General features: G+C 49.0%; 1 protein-coding gene across 2 annotated transcripts in view; it reads left to right on the plus strand.

The window, feature by feature from the left end:
* The window catches only part of Syn1 (Syntrophin-like 1), a 102395-nt gene that overhangs the window by 1173 nt on the left and 75701 nt on the right, over positions 1 to 25521 (plus strand). The window lies entirely within an intron of this gene.

Consider the following 25521-nt stretch of genomic DNA (forward strand, 5'->3'; position numbering starts at 1 on the left):
CTTTAAAGTGTGGGCCGCTGAATGAATCTGATTGTATAACAAATGTTTATACTCGTGCTTCAAGAGCTTTCTGCAATTGATGTTCTCTGTCGGCATCATTCTGTCGAATTTCGACGCCGTTTGTATGCTCATGACAAAAGCAAGGCCAGCATTGGCTTGGGAAAAGCGCCTGATACGCGTTTTTTCTTGCTTATGTGATTAGCATTCATGATCAGCACTGACAGTGTTGACTGAAGTTGAAATGTGCAAAATCGGACGTTTCCCCTGTGCAGCAGGTTGCTTGTTAGCAGGTTCTGGAAAGCAAACAGGTGAGACACAGAGAGGCAGTGGTGCAATTTGAAACAATATGTGCGTGCAGTGGCTAACCTGTTCAGGATGTTGTACTTTTACATTTTTGTTGTAGGGCACTTCCTGTTGACTGCTTTTTAACACAAAGGCTTAAACTCATTATAGTAATTTATAAAAGCCACATTGTCACCAAGAAAAGTATCCTGTGATGAATGCAAGAGACTGTTTGAAGAAAGGAATGAAAGTAGCTGAGCTCAGCTGCTAAAATCATGCCATTTACAAAGTTTTGCAATTAGCATGTATTTCCCTTCTTTACTCAGTGTAAGTATTTGTGCATTTAGTTTTCCTGAAAAAAAAATGCATGTACTATCAGTGTGCTAGTTCTTAAATTATACTCACAGTAATTGCCCACAAAATGGCTAAATATTCTGTTGTAGGTGTAGAATTTTTTCAATGTTTCTGAAACTTTTGTACCTTGAAACAAGCAATTAATAGGTTTAAATGCGTCTTTGTGAAGTATTTGAGCACTACAGAATACATTTCGTAGCTTTTTCACTTCAGTATTTGTTTGCATGCTTCAACCAGCTTTGTGGTGTAGTGATCTTTCAGTGTTATCTACAGATTTTTGTTAATTTTCGTGCATGGGAGAACTCGGACAGTTGCGTGCAAGTCGTGCCTCCTTGCTACCCATGGCACAATTAATCTGCACCTATATTAGAAACAATATTTATTTCTTCAAAGATGGATGTGAAGGCACCAAAGAAAATTACAGCATGTCTGCCTGTTATTCTTGATACCTGCGAAGCACTCAACCGTGCTGCCTCAGCCTGCAAAGTTCTTTGGAGAGCTCATGCTATATATGTTTCAGAAGCATTGTACTGTTGAAAAATTTTCCTCTCTGTAAACGTTTGTCCTCTCCACTCTGTAGCCATTGACTTGTATGTAAATAAAATTTTCAGTAGTTTTAATTGGACAAATGCTCAGTGGTGTTTGGGAAGTTTTTTCTGATTGCTGCTTATTATTTTGAAACCCTGCATTTAGTTATGCCTACGAGTTGTTCTGTTTTTTCCATATTTTGCACGGACATGTCCCTAGTCAAAAGAGCATTGCTGGTGTGACTGTAACAAAGTATGTGAGTTCGGGTTGTGGCATCAGAGTATAAGGTGCATGCCGTGTGCGTTAAGGCCGTGAGCAGCAACAAGTGGGTGGCAGCCGTTCTGCGGGATCCATGGGCAGCAAGACCGGTTTGGAGGGCTTTATGTGCTGAAATTGTAGTATTTCACTGAAAGTGTGTAGCAGTTGGGAAGTGGAGGGACCCCTGGCCCACAGCAACCCCTCCAACCCCTGAACTAAAGAAATACAGGGCCTTCAAGGGAGATTCACTTCAATGGAAGGAAGGTTAATGTCGTACTATCTTTAAACGGCAATTGAAGAGGTTTTAGAATTTGATGGGTTTAAAGGGGTCGAGTGTGTGAAGTTTGCAAGCAAAGCATGCAAAGTCTTTTTGTGCTAGCAGTTGAAATGGTAACATAATCGCCGAGTAAAGCCGTGTTGCCGTTCAGGCTTCTCGGCAGTGCACAGCGACAGGGAGAGGCCGCAACAATTATGTTAAGTGCGACAGTGTTTCATTCGCAGCGAAGAGACTATTGCTTCAAGGAGGAAGACTAACGTCGCCGAAGGTGAAGCCCATGGAGCATTGTTTGGCGGCATCGGACAGCACACTGCAGCATGTGGACAAGGGCAGTGGACATCAGAAATTTCAGCAACAATAACGAGTTTCCCCGCATGTCTCCAACGTGGTGACGAGCAGCCTGAACATTGTCGTGATTTTATTCGGTAATTACGTCACCATTTTAAATACGAGCACAAAACTATGTGGCATGCTTTACCTCCAACTCCTAGTTTCACACATTTTAATTCTTAAATAACCTCGAATTCTAAAAAAAAAAACCTCTTCAGCTTCCCTTCAAGGAGCTTTTCACAGGGGCCACCAAGGGCTCATTAGGCATTGGTTATTTGATGTTTACACAAATAGAAAATTGCCTTAATTTAACAGGAAAACACTTTGGTGGAGCTTCCGTCCACAAAGAACGGAATAAATAGCTAAATAGCGACTTGAGTGAATGTCAAAAACATTAATTGGAAACCCACTTTTTTAAACACAGCAAAGCTGTCTTATCATGCGCATTGAAGCTGTTCGAACCGGTGGAATGTACAGCTTTTTTGAACCGCATTGTTTCATGGTCAGGGTTTCTGTTCACGAATATGAGTGACGAGTCTGGGGCGAAGCGAGGACGTGCAAGATCTGCCTACGAACTTCATCAGTTTATTCAGTAAAACTTCAAGCCGGCGTGCACGGTGGCTCAGTGGTTACGGCGCTCGGCTGCTGACCCGAAAGACGCGGCCTCGATCCCTGCCGCGGCGGTCGAATTTCGATGGAGGCGAAATTCTAGGGGCCCGTGTACTGTGCGATGTCATTGCGCGTTAAAGAACCCCGGGTGGTCGAAATTTCCGGAGCCCTTCACTACGGTGTCCCTCATAGCCTGAGTCGCTTTGGGACGTTAAACCCCCATAAAGAAAAGGTAAAACTTCAGTTCTCCCACCTGCCATCCGTCTTCGTTAAGCCGCTTTTGAGAGTCTCGCTTTTTAATTGTCCTAGACGACACCGGCCCTATAAGGTTGCACGCTGACTGCACGAAATGCTTTGTGGGGAGTCTTTGCGTGCCAAGGTTCGGAGCGGCGTGCCACGGGAGTGTTCATCGCGCTCATGGGGCATGTATAAGTTAGCGCACGAAATCGTGATTCAGTGAACAGCACAAAATTGAAGCCGCCAGCGCTAATGAAAGACACACACCACGACGTAGTAAATATCTACAAGGAAGGAGCCAAGAAGTCGATTGTTGCGGCCGCTTGCGACGCCCACGTAGGTAGAGAACGTAGGGCAGTCGGGTGCAAGAATAGCTTCGAAAACGTGCTAGTAAATTTTTTTTTTTACTTTCGCTAACCGCTAACGGTCACAATTATCGCGAACTATTCACTAATAGCGCATGCTTGCTGTGAGCTAGTGTATTCCCTTCAACGTGCAAGGGAGATCGACAAACTCCCTCCGCTAACTCCTTTGAGTTCCCTAACTTAGATGTGACAGCGCAGACATCTCCCTCAGGATAAGGTCCGTTTGATAGGGGTGCGCAGGAGGAGGGGGCGGGTCGACGTGACTCAGCCGATGCTGTTTGTTGCGCGCACACAGTTATGTCCCGGCGTTTCGGAGCATCGTGGCATCGAGCAGGATACCATCCTCGTGCCAGTGCATTGCGAAGTTTTGGTTTTCGCCCGTTGGGGCGACGGGGCGGAAGTCCATTCTCCTTTCTTTGTTTTCCCCTTTTGAGGTCTTGTTTTTGGTACGCGCCGCAGCTTCTCATGGACGCGGGTCATGTGCGCAGTCTGGTCGTGGTCTCTGTGACTGCTCTGCTCTGCCGGCATCTTGGTAGCCTTGCGTCACGCGCTGCGAGGCTGGAGTTTCTGCAGCTTTGTGCTTTACTGCTCAACGCCCGGGCGTCTCGAAGGTCCTCCGCTTGAGGAACTGCACAAAAAACACTCCGGAGGCCTAGCTTTTGTTACGATGACGGATGCACCTCGCTTCGAAAGGGCACCGGGGCGTTATCGTTAGCGTCACCGCCACCAGCAAAACCTATCCCGGTTGGTTGCTTTAGCTCTGCTCATTCCAGCTCTTCTCAGGATAGGGCGGTCGCTGAGGGCATCCGAAGGGCGAATTATAATATGTACGGAGGACGAAAGATTTGAGGTTTGCGCTTAAGCGGAGGCCCCGCCGCGGTGGCTCAGTGGTTAGGGCGCTCGACTACTGATCCGGAGTTCCCGGGTTCGAACCCGACCGCGGCGGCTGCGTTTTTATGGAGGCGAAACGCAAAGGCGCCCGTGTGCTGTGCGATGTCAGTGCACGTTAAAGATCCCCAGGTGGTCGAAATTATTCCGGAGCCCTCCACTACGGCACCTCCTTCTTCCTTTCTTCTTTTACTCCCTCCCTTATCCCTTCCCTAACGGCGCGGTTCAGGTGTCCAACGATATATGAGACAGATACTGCGCCATTTCCTTTCCCCAAAAAACCAATTATTATTAAGCGGAGGTTGACGCCTCGGTAGTGTGCGGAGCTGTGCACGCTGTGACTACAAGGCCACGCTTTCAGATCTCGCCGCTAAGTCACTCGCACGAGTGAAAAAGTTCTGACATTAGCGAAATGAAAAATTGCAAGTAGGAAACAAGCTTTTGGCGACGAAACTTCACCCTTGCCTAGTGTACCGAGGTCCCTGTAGCTTAGCATGGTGCGTTCCGGTGTGAGCCAAGGGCCCGAGAAAGTTGCAACATTCTGATCTAGTTCAGCACTCGCCGTTGACCGCGAGGGGCGGGGTTTTCGAGCGATGATTTTTTGTAATTTCAGAAGTACCTTAAATGAGCCAAAGTTACTCGAGCTGCTGTCGCGTGATTTTGGAGACGATGCGCCTTCACGTGCAACCCTTTTTCGTTAATTGATTCGGCGAATTTAAGCGCTGCTTACTGGCACACCATCAAAGTCGTTGGTGTAAGAAAACACTGCTGCTCTAGAAAAGCGTGTTAGGACCTTCGCTTGGTGTATGGGGACACTGAAGAGGACCTAATGATTAATCGGCCGGGCTTGTCAACTGTTCTTCACGACTATCTTCGTCTGAAAAACGTTCCATGTCGGTGGTTGCCGCACAGTTTGACAGAGGCTAGAAAGACACGAGTGTAATGGACCTGTTAGATACGGCACCGATTTTAATGTCGCGACTCTCGATGTGTACCAGACATCGTGGCTGGTACGGAAACCTCGATACACTAAGGTTGTCTTGAATCTACGGGCCTGCCATCTGTTTGCGTCTTCCGTGAAGGAACCCAATCATTGGAGGTCACTGTGCCAAGGAACTCTTGAAAACAGATGGTCACACTTTTCAAGCAAGGTGTCAGATAGCTTGGGTTGGTTTAAAGAATCGGCGACTGCAGAATGGAATATCTGAGTTTTCCTGCCATTTAGTAAGTAGCCTTCCAGAAAAACTAGGAGCAGGCAAGAACGTTGCTATACGACCAATCATTTTGCACCACGACGACTCATCGGCCCCACGCTGTCACTGCGATTAAAGTGGAGGAGTTGATCAGTTGCCAGCTCAGTGCCAGTACTTCTAGTGGGTTGCGTGGCTGCGTGGAATGTCAGGGTGGAGCACTTGAAAAAGTTGCACTAGCAATGACGCTATCTGCTGCCCGTAAGGAGTGTTTTAAAACTTTTTTTCCTTCCCTTTACCAAGTAAACGTAGTGCATATATCTGCTGCGCATTCCTCGACGAGGTAGTGGTTAATGGTTTTTAAGCGAAGGAAATGGCGAGTAACTCTCATTTCTCGATGGACTCTTCAACGGCGCCGCGAAGGGAGGAAGGCGGGAGTGAACGAGAGAAGTAGGTGGCGTAGTTGAGGGATCCGGGATAATTTCGAATGCCTGGGACTTTTTAACGTGCACTGACATCGCACAGCACACGGACGCCTTTTTGCGGTTCGCCTCCATCGAAACGCTGCCTCCGCGGTCGGGTTCGAACCCGGGTACTCCGGCTCAGTAGCCGAGCGCGCTAACCACTGAGCCACCGCGGCGTGTCTGACGAATTTCCTCCGATTCCGTTTCATTAAAGCGCTCATGTCAACTTCGCCCCTCTGGGGTTTAGCGTCGCCTGTCCTGTCACAGGGCCTTGAAACAGGAGAGTTCCGTGTCAAGGCGCAAGGGAGAATGTCTTGACTTTGCACGCTTCAGCAATATCATTTGCTTTGTGGCTGTCTCGTATTCCTAATGCCATGTTAGCATGGCGGACTGACGTCAGTGTAGGCCAAATTCTTTTCGGGGCTGGGGTACGTAATATGCTGGACCTGGGCGTGTTTCGGGCGAAATAATCGAGAAGCATAAACTGTGCCCTGACCAGAATCAGCGAAGCGCATATCGGGGGTAAGGGGCCTCTCCCTACACTCTAAACAGAAAGGAGTAAAAATGTAGTAAGTTGTCCGCTAGCGCATTCCTGGTCGTATTTCTATGGAGGCGAAATTAGAGGCTCGTGTACTGTGCGATGTCAGTGCACGTTAAATAACCCAGGTGGTCGAACTTTCCTGAGCCCTTCACTACGGCGTCCCTCACAGCCTGAGTCGCTTTGAACATAAACCAACACTTTTATTAAATGTTGGGCGCTAGAGGACAGCTTACTCTCTTTTTACTCCCATATAGGCGTATTCGTGTTTTAGAGTGTAACTGGCTTGTCCCCTTCTCCCTAAGCCCTGATATGGTGTATACACGGCTGTCCGATGAAAAGAGCCGTAAAATCTTCTAAAAGACAAACATGCCCGTGTGGATCACGTGACCACATACGGGACAGTTCGAGGAGCGCGGCTTGTCCCGGCCCACAATGCCCTTACGGCCCCAGCCCACCTGAATAGCACGATAGTATTGGTCAGCGGGTGAATGCGAGTTTTAGGATGTACGATGGTGACGCAGTTTACACCAGTAAAAATCGCATGTACAGCTACCGTTTTAAAATTGCTTCAAGACAAGTGATCACCATGTGACGTGCCGAAGACGCGGGGACTGTACGTGTTTGGCATGCACAGACAAGGGTGCTTTGCCGTTTGTGCGTCGTTTAATCACTGGCGTAATGCCGGCTGGCTACATTAGGGATGTGTCGTTGAAAGGCATTCATTCATAATTCCCCGTTTCCCTAAAAGTACATATGCCGCCTAGAAACGCCGGTGAGGAGTTTTAGCAGCGATTACGTGGGAGGGAGCGAGACCTACAGGTGCCTCGCGGTGACATATCGGCTTTACCGTGCGCCTCGTCACAGCTAGAAGCAGGTGAGCATTTATGGCTCGGCTTACATTGGCTGGAAAATTACAGCTGGGAATCGGCTGGCTTTACAGTGGAGCAACCGCACCGCCCAAGGGAATCTCGTTTGTGTAACCGTGCTTTAACTCCAGAATACACAACCAAGAGTTGAAGGAACTGCCCGTGTTAAGTGAACAACTTTTGTACTTCTAGAGCAAAATAATGCGAAGGGAGGGTAGGTGCTGAGCCCGATATCTGCCGTGTGAAACCCTCGGTAAAGTTAACCAAAGTTCGCGTGCTGACAGTCTAGCTAGCAGAAACACCGCTCTTTCTTGAAACGTTTTGAAGCGAAAAGATTCACTACGCCAGCATTTCGAGCCGTCAGCGGTGCCCGCAAGTTTGACCTTGAATGTTGCTAGAGGTCAAACAAGGAAATGATGCCTGTCTCGCATATCTCGGTGGACACCCGATGGCGCCCGTAAGGGAAGGAAAATGATATGAAAATTGGTTTTAAGGAAAACAAATTACGCCTGTCTCACGTATTTCGGTGGACACCCGAATCGCACCGTAAGGGAAGGAAAGTGAAATAAAGTTTTTTTCAAGGAAAGGAAATTACGCCTGTCTCACATATCGGTGGACACGCGAACCGCGCCTTACGTAAGCAAAGCAAAATGAAAGTTGGTTTTAAGAAAAGGAAATTACTCCTGTATCACTCTGCGCCATTTCCTTTCCCAAAAAAAAACAATTTATTTTTTCAAATTGGCTTTCTGAAATTATCTGCAGGGTTTCAGCATCGTTTGGAACCGGATTTGGTCCCATATCTCCGCTTACAACGAGCAATAATACAGTTGTAAATATCACCGAAGCTTTAGTAACTATATACTGTCTTTTGTGAGCGCCTTTAATGTCGTTTCGAAGAATGAAATATAAACTTTTCACACAAAAAATGTCTACTACTGTGTGTGTGTGTGTGTGTGGGGGGGGTGGGGGGGGGGGGGGGGGGGGGGGCTGGCTGGCTATCTACGGAAACCGCCAGTCGCCTCGACTCGACCACAAATGTAGCCAGGGAGATGCAGCTTTTCGCTTTCGACCAGGGGTTATCCGGAGCTAAACCACCAGAAATTTTTTCGCTAAATTTTCCTTAATCGCATGGTTGCATAATGTAAACCACGCCGACTGCTCCCCAACACATACTGATAGACGGCTGCAAGCATTACACATGCTTGCATTATACTTTCTGCAGCAATAGCGCCGCAGAAAAAATGCGAACCAGCTGGCAGTGGTGCTTTTAGTCGTCTCTCAACTCTGGACTTTTTCGCTTTAGCCTTGGTCGTTTTTCCTCAAGTGAGAAAGTGTTAAAGGAGTATAGACACCTAATTTTGGTGGCATTTTTTTCTTCTCCGCGATGATGCGGAAGACTACTACGCATGAATCACCATGTGATATTCGCATACGAACAATTAATATAATTTATAATCGAATTTCTTCATGTCATGCTGTTTCGGTTTCAACAGCCCAACGATGGCTGCGGCGCAAAAGAGTGCTTTTCTGTCACGTGAGGCATGAAAGAAAACGTGCATAAAATCGCTGCTTCATTGTTTGAATTTACTGCAGTGCTGAAGCCAGCCTTCCTCAAGAGCCGGAATGACAACGAATGGGGAAGCAGCGCTTATATTGCAGTTTTTAATGTCTCACGTGACCTGTAAGTACACGTTGACGTCTCCCTCATTCGGCTGTTGAAACCGAACCAACCGAAACAGCACGAAAAAGAAATGCAGTTATAAATTATTTAGTGGTTGTAGAAAGAATACCAGGTGGTAATGCATGTACAATAATGCCTTAAACATCATTACAAAAAAAAAAAAACACGCACCCAAGAGCTATAGGTGTCTATACTCCTTTAAAACTCCCGCGCACCTTGTATGTGCACATTGTTTCGGAGTGAATGAGTTGTACTAACTAGACATATATGTCGCTCGTAAAAACTCCAGCTCATAAGTGCGCGTAATTTAAACTTTTTCGGCACGTAGTATAGCTTCGCACACTCGATCGTAGCGTGCGTTCGCGGGTATGTCGCAGCTGTCCTTTTTGCTTATATATAAGTAGATGTTTTTTTTTTGCCTAATCTTGGTTCTGCCTGTGCACTTTTACCTGCTGCTGTGGCTCAGTTGGCTTTAGTGTTCGGCTGCCGTGCCCACTGTCGAGGGACCGAATTCCGGCCGCGGCGGCCGCATTACGATACAGGCAAATGCCAAATAGGCCCGTGTATTGTGCGATAACAGTGCGGTTTTAAGAACCCCAGGTGGACGAAATTAATCCGCAGCCCTCTACTATACGGCTTGTCTCGTAACCCTCAGCACGTTAACCCCCCCCCCCCCCCCCTTCCCCGCGCATACCTTACCGTATTCTTGTTGAAGTCCGTGAGTAAAGTTTTATTTCTAGCCCGTTTTAATGTCGCGTTACGTTGTAGCCGTATAATTTACAGGTGCGGCCCAAATAATACAGAACGCGCTTCGGCGTTTGAGCTTTCATTACGTCCTCCGTGGAGAAAATATCAGTTTTTTTTTTTTTGCGCCTGCAAGGTGAGGTAGCATATTGAGTACCTATTAATTTTCGCTAGGCAATTAGGCCCGAGAAGGGTTTGACAGGCGAAGCGTGGCCGTGACTGTACCTAATAATATTGCCGCTGTGTGCCAGAACGTCCGAGCTGTCTTCTCCCTTTCTTTTCCTTTTGTTTTTGCGAATGTTGCAGCGGTACTTCGAAACGGCTTTTTTTTTTTTGTCTTCCCCAACTATATTATTTCGGGTTTCCGTCGTATATAGAGCGCCTGGCCCGAATGTTGTTCGCCGCTATTAACCTTTGGGCCGAGTGCGCGCAACACGCGGGTGGATTATTTTTAGTCCAGATGGGAACGAGCGAAGTGAACCCTGCGGGGCTGCCGGGTCGCTTCGATGGGCGCGCGTCCTCCATGGGTGCCGTATGTGACTGATGATGGCGGTGGCGATCCAGGTCGGTTGTCCAGGGGCGTCACTTTAGCTGGGCCCGGCGCCTGGCACGCCCTGGCTTCGGGTTGTGTGCACAGCTGTGCTAATATCTTGCAACCGGTGCAGCTGATGTAGGGAAGGCTGCACCCGCTGCACAGTTTTTTTCTTCCTTTATCCCCATGCAAACGGCGAGTTACCCGAAAAATGAACTGGCCTGAGTGAGAAAGTGCTGTTTGCGCAGTCGGCATTAGCACCGGAGCCCTTCAGGAGTGATGCTCGATGAGCCTGCATTCGTTGGAAGACCCGAAGGAAATCGTAGGGGAATTTGTAGCGTCCCCTTATTTAGCATGACAGTCGGCAATAGTTAACCATTTCGACTGATCGAGGCGAAGGAAAGTAGGAAAAAACACCGGCACGTTTTCGTGCGCTGCCTTACATATACCAGCTGCGGGACAGCACGGTGGTGGCTGTCTGCCCTGCTTCGCTTTCGCGGGTATTTATGCGCGCAGCGGTATAACCTTTGTTATTTCCCTACTTTCTCGCAGTTCTTGTGCGTTCCTGCAATTCGCTTCGGAATTGATGGCAACGGGAGACGTGTGCACTGCACAAGCTCGCAGCAAGGAAATCAAGAAAGTAAACGTGAATTTAGTGCGCTAGTGAAATGAGGGAGAAATGGCAGTCTATGTGGATTAATCAACTGAGTATTAAGCTACAGGCGGTAAAAGGCCATTTTAGGAGAACGGGAGTCGTGCACTCATCAAGAACGTTTCACTAAAGTGATTTTAGGCGTCTTCGCCTTGGGCACACGTACTTTACACTCAACGTTATCCTAACAAAGCAAGAGAAACCTACATGGGAACATGCCAACTATGCGGCGATGTGGTCACCACAAACCACATGTTAGTTTCGTGTGCAAAATTTGAAAAACGAAGGTTTTAAAAACACTTTGGACGAGTTTATGATGAACAGAATATATCCCGTTCCACCCTATCTTATTCCTATGGTAGAAAACGTTATCGCTGACGTTTCCTGTTAGTTTTTTCTGTTCGCTCCTAAACAGGTTATTCCGTAATTAAAAACGTTTTGAATTCCTTCACATAGACCTTGCGTTTGGTGCCTGATGGCCTAAGTTGCTTATGTGCCATAAAACTCGGCTAACAACAATAAAAAACTTGTTAGGTATCGAGGTGGTTGCTTCGTTCTCGGGAAGTTATTGACATCGATGAGCCTTAAGTTTTCATTGGTTGCAACTTAACGCAGCCTACTTTAAAAGACGGAAATGTCATTAGGTTGATTTTACAAGTGAATGGCGTCTCCTTCTATGCACACGCCATGCTCAACCGGTTAGCGTATCTGACCGCATGCATCGTAAATTTGACGCGGAAATTTTGGCAAAGAAGTCTCGGCGGCTGCAGGGCGTTGAGTTTCGAAACTGGGGCCGAAAAACCTTCACGGCGCCTTTTGATGACTTATAAAGAAGGGTATGCTATGTCTTGTGGTCGTTTACCTGTCTCTGTGCCTGTTAGTGAACGTCGAGGTCAGTGCTGTGTAAAAAAAGTTCTAAACCTTACCGTGATATAACGCCCATGATACGAGGACGGTCGTAAAGTTGGCATTTGTGGCATGCCGGGACCGGGTATTAGCGGTCTGCTGTAGGCGTCTCTTATCTCTGGCAAGAAGGGGCTGAGCGAGAGGGCAGAAATAGCGTTTCGCTTGGCGTCGCGCAGCGAGTACGCGCCTTTCTGACGCGTCAGCGCGTTCGCAGTGTCCTCGGGAGTGTTTACTATCACCTTCGCGTCTGGTCAGATGCCGCGCCGCTCCTCGAAAACAAACTGTGGGAGCCCTGCAACTCCTCGGCGCGCGCTCTGATCTTTTTCTCTGCGTTGCCGGCACCGTAACGACCTGCTGAGTGAGAAAAATATAACGGAAAGGAATGCCTCTAGTGGGAACCCTCGGAAAGGAGTACCCAGTCCACACCGCCTCGCGCACACACGCGCATCGAGCGACCTCTCGTTGAATAATTAGGCTGGCGTCAGTCTTAATTCTTTTAAAAGCATGTCCACAGCCCGTGGAATTATTCCTGTGCGGAAAAAGTCTTATGTGAAGCAGTTACTTGCGCTGTTATTGTAGCGATATAGTATACGTACACTAAAGGCTGCTTCACTTTCTGCGAAATCATCTTTAAAAAAAAAATGATCCGGCGCGCAGGTCGCGATGCGATTATATTGAGATATTGAGTGCCGCCGCGACTGTGCCGACAATCACCCGTATACGATACGCATCGTTGCTAGCAGCACGCACGTCGTGTGGCTTGCGGCTCTCGGGAAGCGTCGCATTAGGCAGAGTGTATTGCTTTTTTCTGGAATAAATTTCAACTTGTGCGCACAGTCGAGACGGCATTTTTTCTTTGAACACTGGGATTGCGAAGCCCTTCTCAAGTTGCTCGCACGCCAAACCCGGTAAGATAGCCGCCGCCGTCTCATGTGCGCAGCGACAGCGCGACCAACTTGTTGAAAGCCATTCGATGAGCACTCGCGAGAAGAGCGGCAGCCGTTCCAGTCGCAAAGTGACAGAAATCGATATTTTGTTCTTAAAAACTCTCGTCATGTAAAACAGCCGTGAGGTAGTCTGCCCATATCCACTGTCCATTCAAGAAAATATGTGTGCACGTCAGTGTCCGGTACCGACAAATGGTCTGTCGCTCCTGAATAGCCAACTAGCTTACCGACGGTGACGTGTGTCGCCGCATTGCCTGGATTTCCTTGCCACGGTGTATTTTCGGGGTGTAAATGAGAGCGCTGCTTATTTTCCTCTTGTTGCATGTCAGCCACCTCCTCTCTGTTGTTAGTTTGTTTCTAAACAGGTGACTGTTTCTAAGCAGCTCTTCGCTGCTTCTTACTTGCTGCTCACTGCCGTCATTCCTGGGAGCGAAGAAGCAAACTGAAGTGCATGCCGTTGTACAATAGCGCATGCAGTTCGAATCATTGCAACACGTCGCCAGCGGACGTCGCGTTTACCCTGAACACAGCTATAGTCGGATACAACTTAAGTCTGCAGTGAAGCTCCGCCCACATTCAGGACCGGCGCACAGAATTCCTCCACGACAAAAATGTAGGCCGTTGTTAAAACTTCTCTTGTCACCTAAACAAGAAGCTAACCATGAGAAAAAAAGTTATAAGCTCTAGAATTTTGATACCTGGCTTGTTTAATAAAGTCAAATATTAAAAAGCTGATTTCGTTCACTTTTGTGACTGGCTAGCGGAGTAATACAGTACGCCCCGGACCGTGGCCCAGTGTTAACAACTGCTGTTTTTTTAAGTTGTATCCTACTATATAGTACGTGAACTTCCGCGCGTCTCAAGGGCTCAGTTTCGGTTTTGTGCATAAAAAAGCACCAGATGTGGTCGCGCTTCAAGGCTTTAGAGAGCCTTTTTTTTTGTTCGTTTCAAAAACTTATATGGCATCGCTTTTTCCATGGCTACCAACTTGCAATTGACACTAATTAAAAGGTAATTATTACTGTTAGTTAATTTGAGTGATGGTTAATACGATATATATATATATATATATATATATATATATATATATATATATATATATATATATATATATATATATATATATATATATATATATATATATATATATATATATATATTGGTTTTATGGGGTTTTAACGTCCCAAAGCGACTCGGGCCATGAGGGACGCCATAGTGAAGGGCTCCGGAAATTTCGATCACCTGGGGTTCGTTAACATGCACTGACATCGCACGGTACACGGGCCTCTAGAATTTCGCCTCCATCGAAATCCGACCGCCGCGGACGATATATATATATATATATATATATATATATATATATATATATATATATATATATATATATATATATATATATATATATATATATATATATATATATATATATTCACTCGACGACGGGCCCCATTCGAAACGCAAACCTTTTTAAGCCCCGTAATTCGATCTTCGTGGTGCTGGAGTCTCATCTCAGGGCCACCCGATTTCGGCAGCGCTTTCGTTGGCATATCAGCAAAATGAACTGTCCGAAAAACTCGATTTCTGCCGCCGTACTTCATCGTACGGCTCAATTGCTTCCGTACCCACGAAGTTAATGCCGTAATGTCCGTCGGCCTGCAGTGATTTGCGTATGGAAATTGAGGTATCCATTTTGTAAGGTTGGCGGTTTGGAGCTTTACTGGAGCGCCGTATGTCATATGCAGCGGCTGGATTTTTTTTTTCATTATTTAATATGCATTTAAATAAGATGCGAATATACGGAGAGCTGCTTTTGAAAAACAAAGTAATAACAGCAAAATAGAAAAAAGCTGCGGTGTAATCCGGGCTACGCTTAGTCACTTGAAAAAAAAAAACCACTCACAAAAGACAAGGGACAAGAGAAGGAGTGTTCACGCCACAACGACTGGACTCGCAACCAATCGTGCAGAAGTCTCACTTGCCTCCAGCACTACGATTTCCAGATCTTAACCATTATCTTCCAATGGACTCGCAACCAACACGAATCGGTTGCGAGTCCAGTCGTTGTGACGTGAACACTCCTTCTCTTGTCCCTTGTCTTTTGTGTGTGTGTGTGTGTTTTTTTTTTCAAGTTACACTGTACCAACTGGCCCGCATTTCAACCCTTCTGCGCTTACTTAGTCTACCCAGTTGCAAGAATGCATGCATGCTGAACTGTGTTGCTATGACATAGTTCTGTGTTCCTATGTTATAGCAACACAGTTTGCGCGTGAAATCTTCAGAGGCGAGTCAAAGCTGTTCCGTCTCGAGCGCCGGATGAAATCTGGTGCAGTTGCACTCAGCGAGAGTATAGGCAAGGAGCGCATGTTTTAAAAGAGCCTGTCTCGTGTGGACAGCCTGCTGTACAGGTGCTGGCCACGTGCCTAGACAGAACGCGCACAAATGAGGGGGGAGGGGTGTCTGTCCGACCTTGGAACGGTGCTATGAGGCAAATGATGAAGTAGGCAGTGAAATAAACGAGGACGCTAGCTTTGGTACCAGTATAATAGAGACTTGTTGCATAGCCCCTATCGCTACCGTATCGCCCGCAGCCACGCTCACGCGCTGATTGGTCAAGACGAGTCAGGCGTGGTGCTGCACCTAGTTTGCCTGCACGTGGCGCCATCTGGCGCCCTCACTGCGATTCTGATTGATATCGACGCGGCAGGCATGCGTCAGCTCGTTGGCACGTGCCTCAATCTGCCGTCCTCACGGCGGATTTCCCCGGATTCAAATTGGGAGGAAACTTAAGCTCCGCCTTTAAGGGTATGGCGCGACAGCGGTTCCTCTTGCCCACCAAACACGGACACTGCTTCCTCTTTCACAGCCATTATGGGGAAGGCCACACGACATACATATAATGCCCCGCTTTAACGAAGCCGTGCAAACGTGCCCGCGTGGCGTGGCGCGTCTGACTCGCAACCCGAGGGTCAGGGGTGTAGTGAATAGTCGGGGGTTTTCGATTCGCTGTGTGGCTGGCGCCATCTATGGGAGCCTCTTGTAGCAGCCACCGTTTCGACCAGTCTGGGTTTTTCCGTCACGCCGACAGCAACGCCGACACCGGCTTTTCTACGGTACGGGACCTTTACACTTTCGCGTAAAACTGCGCTATGGTTTTGCTCGTCAATGCCCCTACTTTTGCATGGAAGACCTCCGGGTGAAGCTCCTGGCTTGCTGTGACGCCTGTCCGCATCCGCTTCGCTCGCGCGTCTCTGCAGGTACGGGTTGACGGCGGCACGCGCAATGCAGTTAAGAACTTTTTTTCTCGGGGGTATCGCACGCATGACGCCCCGACCGACCGCCTGCAGCGAGTGGCGAATGCCGGGACGCCGTCTTGGCTGCACTCCAGACGAATGCCGCGGCGGCGGTGCACAGGAGATCGTGCCGGCAGTTGTCGTAGTTCTGCCGTTGTACTTTCGTGTCGTATATCCGCGACGGGCGTTTTGAACGCGTGGCTGTTCAGCGTCGGAAAGAGGGGCGCGCGTGAGAGCGGGCCCGAGCACGGCGGGGTCCGTTTCGGGGCTTGCCGTATTGGAAGGTTTAGCTGAAGACCGAATTTTGGGCAAATGCCCTTTTTTTTTTTCAATGCATCGTAGCCGCACCATGTTTATATCTGAGCGCGAATTAGGTGCTGGCGATAGCTTTAGCACTGTTTTTATGGCGTCTATAAATGCCTATTTTGAGTGTTACTGCCTATGTATGCCTGCTTCCGACATTGGTGCCTAGAAATGCCCTGTTTTGTTACAGTGCTGTTTTTCTTACAGATACTTTTCGGTTTTGAGTACCTACGCGTGGGAACATTAGGTGACCTCGTCAGTTAGCTGTGGTACACACTGCACCAACGCCGGCTATGTAAACAAGGCCAACCGCGTCAGCCGAAAATACCGCAACAACCATTTTTCTGTTATCTGCCATTTTGCCATGATCTCGGCGGCCCCTGCATTTAGATCTCTGTAGATGAAACAACAGATGTGAAGGGACGCTTTGTTGGTTACTTCCTGGCAGGAAAGCTTGAGACCGATGAGAATACAAGGTCTTTCATTGTATGCTTTAAGGTTTTGGAGAGGGCCAAATGGGAGAAACTCTTGCCCATTTGGTTAACCAATCGTTGAAGCTACTCTACCCAAATGGCATGGCGGACGAGGTTTTGCTCCTTTACAGGGATGCAGCAACCTACATGCACAAAGCTGCACTTTTGCTGAAGGCATTCTACCCGCAGGTGGGCCATGTCACCTGCCTAACGCGTGGGCTTCAACCATATTTATGAAGCACTCATAAATGATTTCAAGGCCATTAACGAACTTTTCCAAAAGCTGCTCTAAAACGGTCCCATCAGCCTGGAGATTGTGCTGCTGCTTTCAAAGTTTTAAGTCATTTCTAGATGGACGATGTTTATCATGTACCCTCAGCAGACGTGCGCAGGCCCGTGCAGACTTACATTTTAAGTTTTACTGGTGTATTCAGCGTCAAGCAGCACTGTGTTCTCTCACAGCTGGTATTCCTGGTGTCCGGAGCCTTCTAACGGCAAGCACCATTAGCAGGTGATGGCTTCAGTCACTAACCACAAAACACTGTTTCATAAATGGCAACCTATTTATTAATGTTGAAGAACCGTGTATGTCTACAATAGATGTGTTCAACTTCTGTGTGAGTGAAGATTTTTGAGCTCATATCTAAGGCACTTCAATCAATCAATCATTCTTTTTTTTTCTCACTATATAGTGAAAAAAAGGAGCCAAGGAAAAAGCCGTTCAAGCACGGCTTGGCCCCACTTATCAGGCAGTGGCAGCAGGGAGAAAAGCACAAAAAGTAATGTTTTATATGACGCAGCTAGCTCAGTCAGTGTAAAGCAAAATATACAGCAAAAAAAAAAGGAACCGTAGCAAGTGGTACAAACATTCAACTTATCAAAATAAACTACATCACACGGCACTAATTTAGCGCATATCACATGCTACACAAATAATACAGATTCAGCTGATGAACATGGCGTGGCGATGAGGTCAGAAAGTTGCAGTTAAGAAATGTCGATACCTTGATTTATATAGTCATTTAACATACGTGGTAACAGACCATGCAGCATTTGTCGACCGTAATTAGTCCGGCAGGTAGACATTTTCGATAACTGTGTTCGATAAAGGCGTTCATTGTTTGTTTTTAATTATGTAGCATGGCAGGCCAATTCTAGCGCTAAACAAAGAACACCTCGTCTTTTATTAGGTACCTTGAGGTTTTTCAGCAGTTGTATTTGCATTTGATTGCTTGTTTCACGCGCATCAAAAGTATTTTTAAAGAGTTGGCAACACCATTTTGCAAAGACTTGTCGCGGCAGAAATAGACCCCCCCCCCCCCCCCCCCCTCTGCTGAAGCGTAAAATGTGATGCGGGACAGCCGTAAAAAATTGCTTCTAATATTTGCATCTTTGCTCTGATCCCAAATCATCTCTCCTTTTATTTATTTCGGGCCAGATATTGCGCGCCGATATTCAGACCAGATATCGTTTGCACTTCTGCAAAAATTTGTTTTGCCTATTTTTAATCCGTTCAGTGCCTAAATTGTCCTTTTCACTGCCTATTTTACGCGCCTAAAAAATGCATTTTTTTAGTGCCAAAAAATCCGGCCTCTCGAAGACCGGCTGCTGTTTTCCGCTAAGCTCACAGATCGAGGCGGGCTGTCGCGCTGCGAATGCTCGTGTCATGCGATAGCGGTGCGCTTGCTGTGTGCGCGTCGACGCCCAGCCAGCGCTGTATTTCTGCATGCTATCCTCTCTCCCTGTCCCTTTATTTCCGCCGGCCGCGGCTGGTGTTTAAGATGTTATATCCATAGATAGCAATTGCCGAGGATGGCAGCATCTTTTCCTTCCTTTTTGTATTTTTTTTCAATAATAAACTACTACTACTACTGCTATGAATATCGGGGATGTATGTGACCGCGCTTCGCGCCATATGCCTGGGGCCGTATTCTGTATAAGCTGTCCATTTCGCCCACACTCGGTCCTCTGTCGGCGGTCACTCAGACATACCCGCGGCTTCCAAGCTTCTTTGGCAGACGACCTGGCCATTATTGGGTGGTTGGCTACGGGACCTCACCATTGGCTGAAATTGGATGCAATATGCAGCCACTAGTGAGGTGCATTGCAGCGCTCTGCCAACAGCAGGTGCATGGTCGGACCTACCCGCTGGCTGCCATTGGCTGCGATGTGCAGTCATTGGTGAGGTCCGGTCGCCAAGCACCCGATGTCCGGGTCGCTTGCCACAGACGCTTGAAAGCCGCGGGTACATCTGAGTGACAGATGACCAGACGGGCGCTAAATGGACAGCGGAAAATGGGCAGCTTACGGAATACGGCCCCTGCTCTCGTTGCTCCCAGCAGTTGCCCGTGCCGGTGTAAACAGCGTGCGTACTCCTTTTACAGCGGTAGCTGTTTGCTCTACGTCCACCGGAAGTGCGTGGGTGGGCGTCACACTTTATTCATAACATAGCCGAAGGCGCGAGCGGCCTCGCTGTGGCGAAACCACAGGTGCGCGCGCCATGGTATGGGGTTATAAGTTATAGTTGACAGGAAACGCGCGTTAGGCAGTCTTGCAGTGGGTGGACACCTTCACAGGATCAAGGAATGTGTGAAAGGGACAGAGGTATTTTTAAAGAGATGTATCGACAACGTTTAGGCTTTAATTGTCGCTGAATTTCTCTATTTGTGCAATTAGCGTAAACGTTAAATTTTCCCTTTTTCGGGATTCTAGGGGTGTTTCTAGAAAGAGCATCAGGCTCTGTGGCGGAGGCGTTGAGATTTGGAAGCCAATAATAAGCCACGCCTCATCGAACCATTCATGTCTGAATTGAGAAGCTGTCGATACAGAGACAATTATTGCAAAGTCGTTCTGCGTCGATTACGAATGGGTCGTACCACGATAACACACAACCACCTACTGAGAAGCGAAGAGGTAGCCACCTTTGTGAACTTACTGCGCAGATGAGCTCGCTGTTATGTTTGTACTTTTAGCATGGGTCGTCACTACCGCCGTAAAGTTCTACAAGCACTGACTATCGCTACACCCTATGTTTTTAGAACTAGCCGAGTGACCGGAGGCTCCATTCGACATACTTTCAAACTTTTTCACGTTTCACAGGATACTTTAATCTGTTTCATTTCTTCGAGTAACGTCTTTATAACGGTTATATAAATTCGGCGTCAGAGCTTCCACACCTCCCATTTAGTTAATCATATCCTAGTCGGATCCTATACACCGTATAACGCCAAAGTCACTAACGCTGTCTTATCTCCCCCGGGCGAAAGCCGCTGCCGTCATTTACGCCTTTCGTCCGCCGGTGCGCGCGTTGTTCCAGAGACGTGCGCTGCTGTTTAATCTAGGTAATAGTTTACTCACGAGCGTCTCACCAAGATATGTCTTGTTCAGGCTTCATTATGGAATGCGTAGCTTCACGTAGGCAGTGCCGAACACGAAGTTTGAGGCTAGCTTTCCTATTGATTTTCTTTTTTTATGAAACCCGTGTGCGATCAGTTGCAGGGAAAAGTAAAAAAAAAATGCTGTACTGGCGCCAGCATAATGTAAAAGTGTGTCCACGTGCTATTTCCTATTCGATGTACGTACCTTCTGTCTGTCTGTGAGCGAACAAAGCCCGTTACGCGCAGTGACAGGGCGTGTTCTTTTATTTTGATTGTCCCATCGCAGTATTTGTCAGTCTGAGCGGGGAGTGTGCGTTCCGCTTACGCTCAGTGTGCAGTATCTTACGGATGCGGGTTGCAAGAAAAGACCGGGGGGACCTCTCAAGCTCAGCGTTAAGGGTATGACGGGATAGCGTTAATTGGTGACTCTCTGCTCTACATTCGTAGGTCATCATATATAGATACAGCGAATTTGAGCGATGCGCCACCGCCCTGCGATTGCAGGTGCTGCCACCGCTGGTCAGACACAGGGCAGACAGAGGGATCCGGTGGGCAGATTTGGATGACGTGACCAGGCAACGTGACCTAGGTGGCCCACCTGCCACGTAGATTGCTTCTCCGGGGATTTGTCGCCCACAGCCAGCGGCGCCGATGCCGCGTGAAAAGTGAAAAGTGACCGGCGCGCCTTCACAACCGTAGCGGCCGCGGTGCTCTTCTCGCCGGGGCGCGGTCCGTGCTGCCGACCCGAGATCGAGGCGGGCTACCGCGCTGCGAGTGAGCGTGTTGTGCGTGTTGGGCTGCGTTCTGTGCGTGGAAGGGCCGCCCAGCGACGAGGCCTTCGAGCTGCCCCCGGGCGCGTCGTGTCGCGTGTGTATGTGCGCACGTCAACGTGGCCTCCGCGCTCGTACTGCGCGGCGACGTTGACGGCGCGTGACCGGAGAATTTCCGGTGGCGAGTCCATTGCGACACCACCTCTTCGGCTCGCGCTGGGCGCATTTGTCGACCGCGCTGTCGAGCCGGCAGCTGGCGCCTGTCCCGCTTCGATTGGTGTCAGTTGCGTCTCTGTGCGGTCCGAACTGCCTGCCGACTTTCTCTCGTATAGGTTACCGAGGGGCGATTGAATTCTAATGAACGTTGCGTACCAGTGTGGCTTTTGTTCTTTTTATTGAGAGAGGGAAGATCCGGCGCGTAGACCTCCCGAGCTGTGGCTGTCGTATTTCTCACCGATCTTGCAGGTTTTGTTCCATTGGAAACTCGGCGTTCGTATCTGTGCGCCACTGGTAAGGTCGTAGAAGGGGGGGGGGGGGGGGGGGGGGGGGGGGGGTATGCGTGCAATCCTCTCCATCTTGTGTACGCAGATCACCGGGCGCGTGACGAGAGCTGTCGCTGGTGTGTGGCTACCACCTGGCGCAAAAGTTTCCGGGGCCATGGAGGCTGCTGTAATGATATCCGAGAAACTTGGCTGTCGTTCACAGGTTCGCGCAGCAAATTTACGGGGCCACCTTTTCAACAGAGGCCACCGCTCTCCGGCCGCGGTCGCGTTGGCGTAGAAACACCTGCTACAGATGCTTCTATACACTTGACAGGGGTGTACATTGACGGTGTGCACCGCCTGGATACGTTGCAGTGCGTCCACCACGCAATTTGGTATTCCGCGGAGGCTTTATCATGTGTTGAGGTCACAAGTCACATTCGAGTGTCTCGACGCAGTGTGCATCGTCGGCCAAGTTCCAATCGTGCGCACCTGTTTTAGAACTTGAGCTGCGTGGAAAGGCCTCCGTCACGCCCACATTGGGCTCTCGTGGCACTTCACTAGTCTTGCCCTGGCCGGGTTAGGGCCAAAAGGGCGCGAAAAGGGCCAGTTTGGGGGTGTACTGTGCGAGGATTCCGTTCTTTTTCGCGAGGTCTCGACTATCGGCCTGCATTCCGTGTGCTACCGAAAGTCAGACAGCGGCTCAATTGTTTCCGTGAGCAGCGCGAGACTACGTAGCCCCGGTGGTGTGGAGTCGAAACCGTCGGCGGATTCCGCAGCTGCACTCCGCTGACACTGTGAACGAGTGCCAGTGCCTGAACAGAGCTAGGGCCGCCTGTGCGGGTGCCGACATATGTAAACGGAGCGCGCAATTTTATTCCACTGGGAGTCCAGTCACGCTGTCAGAAATCAATGCCTCCCAGTTCAGTGCGTAAATAGGAGTTGAAGGCCGTATAGCGTGCTCCGTTTACTTTTGTCCGCACTTTCGTACTTTTGGGACGTTACGCCATTCCTAACTACAGGCTCGTCCAGTATTCCCTGGGCGCCGTTTCGTTTATGGACGTCCGCTCAGCGTCCCGCTATGTTGTCTGCGTTGTTATGGCCATTGTCGAGATACGCTCGCGTAATTGTCACTCTGGCTGTGTGATTTTCAGTGTTTACTCCGGGATGTTGCAGCGGGTCATAGAGTCTTAGTCGCTCCTGGACAGGGCACCGCAGCCTCCTTTTCTAGCTTGCGTTCACACAGGGCGTCTAGTCACGCCACGCTATTCTTCTGCGCTAATACAAAAAACAACCTAGAAAATACGGCGGGACACTTGCCGGTTGGTATACGTGCTCCTTTGCGACACGCGAACTTTCCGGGCCGTCTGCACTTTTACGCGCGCGCTAAAGGCACCCGTTTGCTGTTACTCTTTCATTTCATGTAATTTATTTATACCCTCAGGGCCAGTTGGCATTACAGAGTGGGGTGATTCAATGGACTGCAGATTAAACAAAACCAAGGAACGCTGTAAAATGAAAAATACAAATTCTGTTCCTAATTATACAGTGTTAGCTAGGCTGTTTATATATAAAAAAAAAGGTTTATGGTCTTCAACGGCGGCGATAAGTCCGGGAGGTCGGTTCCAGTCTTGTTATGTGCCTGGAATAAAACTGTGGGAGCAGCAATCAGTACGACAAGACATCATTGTGGGAGTGGTCACTGCCGGTAGAACGATAGGATGGATTAGAGATTAGTTCATTGTGCAGGTGGGTGCCACAGAAGTATATTTTGTGCAAAAGGCGGAGGCGAGAAGCATGTGCCGGTAGGCTCAGGGTTTGTTTCGTGCATGGTAGATACTGGCAGCAAGTTTTGAAGAATGAGCCGAGTAGAATTACCCAGAACAAGTTCGAGCGAGGGTGTAAGTAAGCTTAGCAGATCTCGTGTCCCGTACAGAGGAGGCGTACTCAAGTTTAATGCGTACTAATGTTTTGTAAAGAAGCAATTTTAGTGATACGGAGGCAGAAGAAAAATTACGTAGGCATCCGAGCAGGCGAGTAGCGTTGGATTTTATATGGCTGTGAAGGGACCATGTTATGTGTGACGTGACATGGGCTCCAAGGTAGCGATGTTACTGACTCAAGGATAGTGTTACTAAGATGGTAGACAACTGGACGTGACTCAGTACGGGATACACGCACTAATAAAAAAAATAGCGTTTAGATGCTTGTAGCGTGTTAACGTCCTGGTCAGTAATGATCTCTCGGAGCACAACGCAGTCATCAGCCGAACAGATAAATGTTAGAAGTTACGTGCAGTGGTCGGTCTTTAATGTAATTGAGAAAAGGCGACCCGAAGCCGAGCCTTGAGGTACATCATGCAGAGTTGACCGAGCTACAAGTTGAAGTATAATTGTTACAAGTTAAAAACTGTGAACGGTGACAGTGCAAGTGTTCTTGCCACGTTATATTTTTTGGGGGGGGTCAAGGTTCAGTTGCGCTAATTGTAATAGTAGCAGCTTGTGACAAACTTTGTCGAATACCTTGGAAAAAATCTAAGAAAATGCAATCGGCGAGGGAGCGGCGGCGGTCAAGAGCTTCGGCCTGCCGTGACACCAGGCCGTTGACTGCAGGCGTCATACTTGGGTCCACAGCCAGGGTTCGTGTATTCTGGTCGGGCCATCCCTGCCGTGACTGGCCTAACAAACGTCATGCCGCGACTGGCCTAACAAACGTCGGGATTAGATAACGCGCAACTTTGGTAGCCTACATCGGTTAAATGCTTATAAACGCGGCCGTGTAAGTGCTCTAAAATTGCACCCTTCATTAAACCCCCTCCTCACCCCGTTGTTTTTCATCCTTCCTCGCGCACACCCGCTTTTCTCTAAATAGGCGATGTCTGCCTCCCGTCAGTGCACTCGCGTATTTTCAGAGCGATGAGGCGGGGCGCTTCGGGAAGAAAAAAATACGTTCGGTTGCAGTCGAGGCAGCGCGCATTTCACCCTTTAGCGCGCAGCGCAGAATCGTTTCCTAATTGCGTTGGCGGCTGAAAGACTGCCGAGAAAAAGTCAATCGTGGGAGGTTCTCTTCGTTTGCGAGGTGGGTTTTTGTCTCCTTTCCCGCGTCGAACCGCCTCCGAAGTCCAGCGGCGGAGCGGGTGCCGCCGATGTGCGCGGTGCGTGTGGCGACACGCGGGATGGAGCCGCGGCGCTCCCGGCAAGCGTAATCGAATTGCCCGCTAATTCGCCCATACAGCCGCGCGTTCGCGCGCTGCTCGCCGCCTTGGCGCGTCAATTGGGCCTCGCGGCGCTGCGTGTACCGTTGCGTCCAGCGGGATCGATCTGCCGCGGCTCATCTCGAGCGGCGCACAACGCCGAGGACAAGGCGCCGCCTTGTCCCTCGGCGCGAGCATCTCGCCGACCCAGCCGGACTCGGTTTCGGGCCAGTTCTGTTCGTTTCTCGCCAACTGCAAGCAGGAGTGCACGAATACCTGTGCTACGTCATTATTATTATTGTTGTTTTTTTTTGCAACTGTGACTATGTGGCGCTTTGTGAGTGATAAAAAAAAAAACTGGCAGGGATAGTTACCACCTGCAGCGCGATTTGCGGCGACAGCTTCAAGGCAGGCACGGGCGATTTTCTCTGCGAAGGTCCACGTGCCGCGGCGACATCGGGGCACAACGACGTTGGCGCACTCTTTTGCTTGCAGTGCATATGTATACTTTGAAAAGCAACTTTAAGAGACGAGGACAGAGGGAGAACATACACGACACACGTGTTCTCCCTCTGTTCGTCAAAAAGTGCTACTCGGGCATGTATACATGCCGGATCTTACCGGGCTCTTCCGTTCTCGTGTCCGTTATGAAGCTTCTGCGTCACAGGGTCTGTATCTCCGTGGTCACTCACTGGGGTTCACTGCATTGTCCGAGCGGTCTACTGCGGCACGTAAGCGCATCGCTCAAGACCACTCGCACGCTCCGAAGGGGCTGGCGCCCGCAGGCCGCTGCCAGTGTGAGCACTGCCTGCTCGGGGCAGTGGCGAAGAGAAAGGCGAAGAAGCGCGCGTTCGCGGGCGCTTTGCTCCCTGCGTGCGACTCATCTGCGGACAAGACCGCCAACGCTGTGTGATCTTGGGAAAACTGTTCGCAAGAGCTGTCGCTGCAACAAGAAGGCGTCGGCGTCGTAATATGCAGTAAG

Source organism: Amblyomma americanum, chromosome 1 (genome assembly GCF_052857255.1).
Source record: "Amblyomma americanum isolate KBUSLIRL-KWMA chromosome 1, ASM5285725v1, whole genome shotgun sequence".
NCBI lineage: Eukaryota > Metazoa > Arthropoda > Arachnida > Ixodida > Ixodidae > Amblyomma > Amblyomma americanum.